Below are 7315 nucleotides of genomic sequence, written 5' to 3'. Positions count from 1 at the left end.
TCCAGGGAGTGAGCACGGGGCGGGGGGAGGGGAGGGGAGGGGAGGGGTGGCCACAGCGGCGTCGGGGAGTGGGGAGGCGAGGCCCGCCGGAGTGCCCAGGACCTGATACCCCATCCCTTACCCCAGGGTTGCCAACCCCAGCGACCCGGCCTGGAGTCGGGGTCCCCGGGATTAAGAGTGACCTCCTCGGGTCTGCTTTCCAGAGCTGTCTCCAGGTCTCCCTCCTTTCCTGGAACCCCAAATGACGAGGTATCAGTGTCCAGCCACTCTGGCCTCTGTAGGCCACTGATTGCTAGAAGCCATTTGTCCTCACTTCCGGCGACACTTGCTGTCCTCTGCACTTGCTCCCTGTGACTCAAATAGGCCTAGAGGGTGATGGAGCTCTTGGACCGTCTTCCCCAGCTTCCCTGCACCTGCACTAGCCCCCTGTCCACCCCACCCAGGCCTCTCTCCACCTTCCCCATCCTGGGACTAAATCTGGGTGGTGGACCTTGACAGGTCCTGCACCTCACCTCCCCTCTGCCGGCTTGACCTTCCACATCTAGGAAGAGCCTAACCAACTCCTCACAGCCCCACTGCGGCCCCTCGGTCCAGCCCCCATCACTTTGTGTTCGGATTGTTGCAGTAGCTTCCTTCCTGTTCTCCTTGCTTCTGCCCCAGCAGCAACTAGAAGGATCCTGTCAAAACCCAAGTCAGACGTCACCCCTCCCTTGCTCCACCCCCTCTCATGGCTCTCACCTTACTCAGGAAAAGCCCAAGTCTGCACAGTGGCCACGAGTCCCCCCATTCCATCTCCTCCCAAGCTCCTTACCACTCTGACCCATTCTTTCCGCGCCGGCCACCCCAGCATCCTGGCTATTTCTCCAGCAGTCAGGCCTCAGGATCTTTTAACAGGGCCATCACCCCCACCCCCACCTTGGCACACACTCCACCCTGATGGCTGTGTGCTTCCTGGGCACATCATTTCCTTCAGGCCTTTATTAAAATGCCACCTACTTGGTGAGGCCTGCCTTGGCCACCTGATCTAAAATGTCAACCCTCCCCCTCAACTCATCGTGTCCTTTTTGCCCTGTTTATTCTCCTTGGCCCTTCTCGCCACACGGTGTTTCTACACCTGTGCCTTAAGTTCATTTTCTACACCTAGTGAACTGTTAAGAGGCACCAGGGCAGAGACTTCTGTGTTTCCCCCCTTTTTAAATCAATTACTTTTATTTTAGAGCAAGAGCACGATCTGGGGAGAAGGGCAGAGGGAGAGAGAGAGAGTGCTCACGCATCCCAAGCAGGCTCCACTCTCAGTGCGGAGCCTGATGTGGGGCTTGATCCCACGACCCTAGGATCATGACCGGAGCCGAAATCAAGAGTCAGATGCTCAACCAACTGAGCCACCCGGGCGCCCCTAAAACTTTTTTGTGTTTTCTGTTCACTGTCATTCTCGCGCCTCCCAGGCCTGGCACTGTCCCTGGTACACAGTAGATGTTCAATAAATATTTGCCGAATGAACGCAGAAATTCAAGCATTCACTTCCCCCATGGTGAGCCTGTAAGGTGGACACTATGCCCTCTATTTTAAGCCCAGAGGGAGCAAGCAACTCATCCTAGACCACCTAGTGAGAACAGTGTGGGAGCGGGGATGGGATTTGAGTCCTGGCCCTCATTTCCTAGTGAGGTCTCCAACTGGAGGCCCGGAGGCTAGTTTGGGCCCCAGAAACGTTTTGTGTGGCTTAAACAGTTTCAGAAAAAGTTGACTCACCTTTGGCCATTAAAAAAACCAGAAGGTCTTATGCAAAACCCCTAAACCTTCAACTTGTCTGGCAAAAGTGAAACCTTTGGCCCTATTGGGTCCTCAGTCCCACAAACAACCGTGGCTGGATGGAGCTGAGCAGCAGCTGGCCCGCAGGTGGGGTGTGGGCTGCCTTATTTGCCCCAGTCTCCACTAGGCCTCTTCTTGGCCTGGCCCTGCAGACCTTCACCCTGCCCAGGCCTCCTACCTGTGAGGGTTCAGTCTCTGGGGCTCTGCTCTTGCTGGTCCTTCTGCCTGGAATCCTCTCCCATGATTCTTTGTTGAGCTGCCCCCTTCTTGTCATTCAGGTCACCTTTTCAGAGAAGCCCTCCCTGATTAGTCTGGCTAATGACCATGGTCCGGAATTGCTTCCTTACTCTCTTTGGCGCCTGTCTGCCCCAGGGCAATGGTAGCTCCAGGAGGGCAGGACCATATCTTGCCACACCAGTCCAGGACAGCCCCTGCACCCACAAGCATCGGGCACAGGCCTGTGGACTGACAGACTGAATGGGCAAGTGCCTGAATGGAGGGTCCGTCCGTGGCATCCTCTTCCCTAAGTACTTCCCAGGCATCAAGCCCTCATGTTTGTGCACAGTACCCCCTCCCAAGGTTCCTGAGATTCATGGGACCAGGTCACAGTCCCCTTTCTGGCAGGGAGCGGGAACAAGCCTCAGTGATTTCCAGCCCTGTGACACCCTGGAGAGGTGTGGGGGGACCTCTCTCACTCCAGCTCCCTGGGGTCTTCTGGGTCAGCTGGCTTGCACTGCCCCATGGTTGCCCCCTCCTGCCAGATGCAGCCTTGCCTCTACTTCCCCGTTTGCATTGCAGGGTAGGCCCCCTGCAGGTTAGCTCTTCAGGGCTTGAAGGGACAGAGGGGTGGGCTGGCTGGTGAAGCTGAGCTCCAGGCCTGGCTCCATTCATTTTTTTCCCCAGTGACCTTGAACAACTTCACTCCCCTCTCTGGGCTTGTTTCCTCCTCTGTAAGAGGGAGCCTGGCTCTTCCCCAAGATTCACGAGAACTCCTGGAGCTTGTGTTTGGGTGCTCAGGACAAGGGCGGCTCCGGTCTCTCCTTTGTCCCCCTCCCTCGCTGGGGGCCCGGATGGAAGAGCAGGTGCACGGGACTGCAGGAGCCCGCTCTGTGACCATCACTCCTCTGATGGGCCGGCTGGCCGTGCTCAGTTGTGTGGGTGGCCTAGGGTGACTGCGTGGCCACGTGTGTGAAGGTGTGTGTGAGCGAACACACGCGTGTGTGACTGAGTGGCTTTGAGGGACCACATGCTTGTGTGAGACGTTGGGGGGGAGCTGAGGTGCCGGAGTGGCCCAACCAGTCCTCGCTGGCCAGTGTGGGGTAGGTGGGAGTAGGCTCACCTGCCCTTCCAGGCAGCCTTGGGGACAGGAGTCCGCTGGGGCCCAGCTGACTGGGTTGGCTGGTCAGCCTGAGCCAGATGGGACTGGTTGGGTGGACAGGGGAGAGCCGAACACCAGGGCAGTCAGTTCCCAGGACTTGGCTCCACTGCGCCTGCTCTAAGTCCCAGGACCAGGGCCTGGGTGACCTGTGCAATGCTGGGTGGAGGCAGGGGGAGTGCAGAGCTTGCATGCTGCCTCCCCACCTGTGCCCAGTGATCCACGGAGAGAGCTCAGCTTCTCGGCCCCCCCCACTCCCTACTGTGGGTGCCTGGGGAGGGCAGGGACCCTCTTACTTCACTGCTGTGCACCCGCCAGGCTCAATACCTTCATTCAACATGCATCCAACCTGCCTGTGTTTGCTGATCGGGCAAATAAACTAGATGTTTGGAGGAACTGGAGACCCCAGGGGGGTGGTCTCCAAAGGGTTCCTGGGCCCTGGGGAGTAAGCTCCCTGCCCCCGGCTTTCAGAGCAGCTCTGTGGGATGCCCAGACCTCCCCCACCCAGCCACTGTTCATCTCCACTGAGCCAGTTCTGACTTCTAGCTTCAGAACCAAATGAATCTGACTTTCCCCTGCCAAGAATCCAGCCTTGGCAGGTGGGGTCTGCCATGTACCCCCTTTCTGCAGAGTTCCTGAGGACCTCAGGCCCATGGAGCAAAACGCTTCCCACCAGCCTGGACCTATTGGAGAGAACTGGGGTTCATTGGGACTCAGTTTCCCCACTGGGCTTTCTGGGGCCACTTGCTGGAAGCAGGCCTCCCGCAGCCTATCTCTGATCAGGGGAGGATGGCTCGGCTTGTGGTGGTGGGGGCGAGGCAAAGACCCCCAGAGAAGGCTGTCCTTCCCCCCTGCTTCTCAGGGCGTAGGAGGAGACTTGGAGGGAGGGCTGGGCCCTGGGTACAGTGGAATGGCCAGCAGAAGCTGCCTGCCTGGTTCTGTTTCTAGAAGCATCAAGCCTGGGATAGAGGCACAGAGACAGAGGTGAAACAGCAGGGAGAGAGATGCCCACACGTGCCCGCTCTCCGAGGCAGCTGGAGATGGGCCACTGAGCCAGACAGCCTCTGGTCTTCTTGGATTCGGACTCAGAATGCCATCGTTAACCCCAGCTCAGGTTGGTATCAGTTTTCAACCTCCACACCAGCTTGCGTGTGCGAGTGTGTCTATTTGCACCTGTGCATCTGCAGGTGCAAGAGGTGTCAGTGGGAGCTGATTTCTGTTTGGCCTGTCCGCGTGAGCACGTGGGTCCCATCCAGATACAGGAGAGGCGACCCATGGGTGTCTGTGACCAAGTTGGAATGTCTCCGTGCACAGGACGGCCAAGCCAGAGCCGACCCAGGGCTGTCGTGAGAACCCTGGGCAGCCATGACCCTGGCCCTGGGCTAAGCCCTGGACCCCCAAGCCAGGAGCTCTGGCCCCCCACCCGGGTGCTTTTGTCTGTTTCTGAAGTGACAAGAGACACACAAAAAGGGCTCTTAATTAAATCAAAGGAGGGGGAAACAGGCCAGCCAGGCCACTATTATGTTACCCAATGTGAAAATGAAAACTTATTTTTAAAGCTCTGGTATTAATTTGAGATTATTCAGATAGTTAATTAAAAGTGCAGCATGTGTTAAATATTATTTCAACAAAGATTATCATCGGGCCTCCGTGTAATGCGATCTGCGGCCTTGGAAAGCTTTATGCAAATGCTTTGCAGCCAGGAGGAAGGGCCTGCAGTAGCCTGGTGGCCTGGTGGCAGGCCAGGTGGGGACCGAGGGCAGGCCCCAAGCAGGCGCACCGGCTCACCTCCGGTCCCGCTCATGCGGACACGGACGGCGGCTCGGCTGGGCCCTCCCTGCGTCCACACCTGAGTGAGCAGGGGGATTACCGGGCCCAGCAGCGGGATCCCCAAAAGTCCTTCAGATGGCCCTGGGGGTGTGAAGGGGTGTGTGGGTGTGGGTGTGAGCAGGGGGCCATGGACACGAGTGTGGACGTGTGTGCTCGTGAGGCTGTCACAGGACTGGATGCACATGGTAACACTCGCACGTGCGCCTGCTGGCACATAGGTGCCACATGTTTGCACACTGGCCCATCCATCTATGACGCATGTATCTATTGTGTGCTCGTGACGCACACTTGGTCCCTTGCCTGTGCTGTGCGTGTGCATGTGCGTACCCGGGCGGCCAGCGTGCCCATGGGGCGGCATTGCTGGGGGTATACCTGTAACCAGCCCTGAGCAAGTCATGTCATCTCTTGGTGCCTCAGTATCTCCATCTGTAAAATGGGGATCATAAAGGTACAGGCCTCATAGACAGGACGAGATAGACGAGCATTAGATGGGCCAAGAGGCATAAAACATTTAGATGAGCACATTCTGTACAGATGGGACACAAACACAAGTGAGGGCCATGCCTATACTTTGACATTTCAAATTGCTACCTTGGAAACAATGAAAGGGAAATTCACTTTTCTGTTTTGCGTGGCCCTGTATAGCCTAGATCACTGCCACTTCAACATGTGATCAATATGAAAAATGCTTAATGTGAGAGTCTAGAATCCACTGTGCATATGAAGCTTTGAAGTCTGCCGAGCGTTGGGTGCTCGGTGCATCTCAGTCAAACAGGCCAGATTCCAAGTGGACTTCACAGGCTTTGAACCTGGTAAAAGCCCTGCGAGCGAGGGCCAGTTTTCCCAGGTTCAATAGGTGGTCTTCCTGGAGGAAGCCACCCCCTTGCAGTGCAGCGGGAGTGGGGACCTGCTGTGATGCCCCCTCCCGGAACTCCCCTGCGGAGGTGGGGGCAGCCCAGAGCTGGGCGGATCCGAGATGAGAGCCTTCCAGGCCTGGGAGCCCTGGGACCTTTAACGCCATCTGCGCCCCTCCCCCGTCCTTAACTAGGTCCCTGTCCCTGGGTCGTCCCAGTCTTCCGCCCACACATAGGAGTACTTAACAGGGGTGCCCACGTCCTGAGAGCACCTCGGGGCACCACCCAGTGCAGCAGCCGCCGGGCGCTGGTCCCAGTTCCCAGACCAGTGCTGCACCCCCGCTTCTCCTCCGTGTGCTCCAGTCGGATGGTGGAGGCGCGGGCCGCCCCTGCCCTCTGTCGGCGCCCGGCGGCAGTGCAGTGCTCACAGACCTCAAGGGCCTGGCTGGCTGCTCTGTCCCTGCGGTAAGAACAGCCGTGTGCCCGTTGCCAGCACTTCTGTGCTGAGACGTTTCCCGGAGCAGGCTTCAAGGCAGGCAACCCCTGCTCAGTGTCACAGATAAGAAGGTGGAGACCCCGAGACGGCCTGCGACCTGGCTGGGATCACACAGCAGAACTGCAAGGAGGGGCTTCAGTGACCCGGTCTGAAGCGCACTTCTCTGAGTCCCTCTGGGTTGAAATCCTGGCTGTGCCCTTCATGGCTCTAAGACAGGAGACAGCTCTCTGAACCTCATAGTTTCTTGATGGTAAGCTGGGGGTGACAGTGACTCCTCAGCTTTGGGTTGCCACGAGAATTAAATAGGAGGATGTCTCTAAGGTTTTTGGCACATTCTCAGCACACAGTTAAGTTCCAATAAATCTACAGTCAGAGCATCATGACATGCCTGCCACAGGGCCTTTGCACCTGCTCAGTTCCCTGCCCTTTGCACTGGATCTTGCACTGGATGGGGCTTCCTCATCCCCGGTCTCAGTTCAAACTCACCTGCTGAGGGAGGTCCTCCCTGATCGTCCCCTCCTTCTGGTCACCCTCCTTTGTACCCTTAGAGCTCTTATCTATCTGGCATGAGAGCCTGTGTGTTCATGAGTTTTCTTATTTCTTATCTGCTTCCCCCATTGGACTGGCAGTCCCAGGAGGGCAGGGTCTGGCTCATCCTGGGCGCTTTCATCCCAGGCCCAGCTTGGTGCCTGGCCCTTAGTGGGTGCCTGATAAGAAAGAATAAAACTGCCGAGTCATGTGGGTTGCAACTGGGGATAGTCGCACTGGAAACCAGTCTGATACTTATAAATTGTAGACTTATCCACTTATCATACAGCTCAACGTTTCCTCAAGCAGAAATTGATGAATGGGTGTGTCTGTAAGCTTTCTGTCTAATCCCCCCAAACCGGAAGCCACCCTGTCAGCTGGCGAGCGGTGGTACATTCATGTGTGGAATACAACACAGCCGTG

Source organism: Suricata suricatta, chromosome 12 (genome assembly GCF_006229205.1).
Source record: "Suricata suricatta isolate VVHF042 chromosome 12, meerkat_22Aug2017_6uvM2_HiC, whole genome shotgun sequence".
Classification (NCBI taxonomy): domain Eukaryota; kingdom Metazoa; phylum Chordata; class Mammalia; order Carnivora; family Herpestidae; genus Suricata; species Suricata suricatta.
This window is presented reverse-complemented; position numbering follows the sequence as displayed.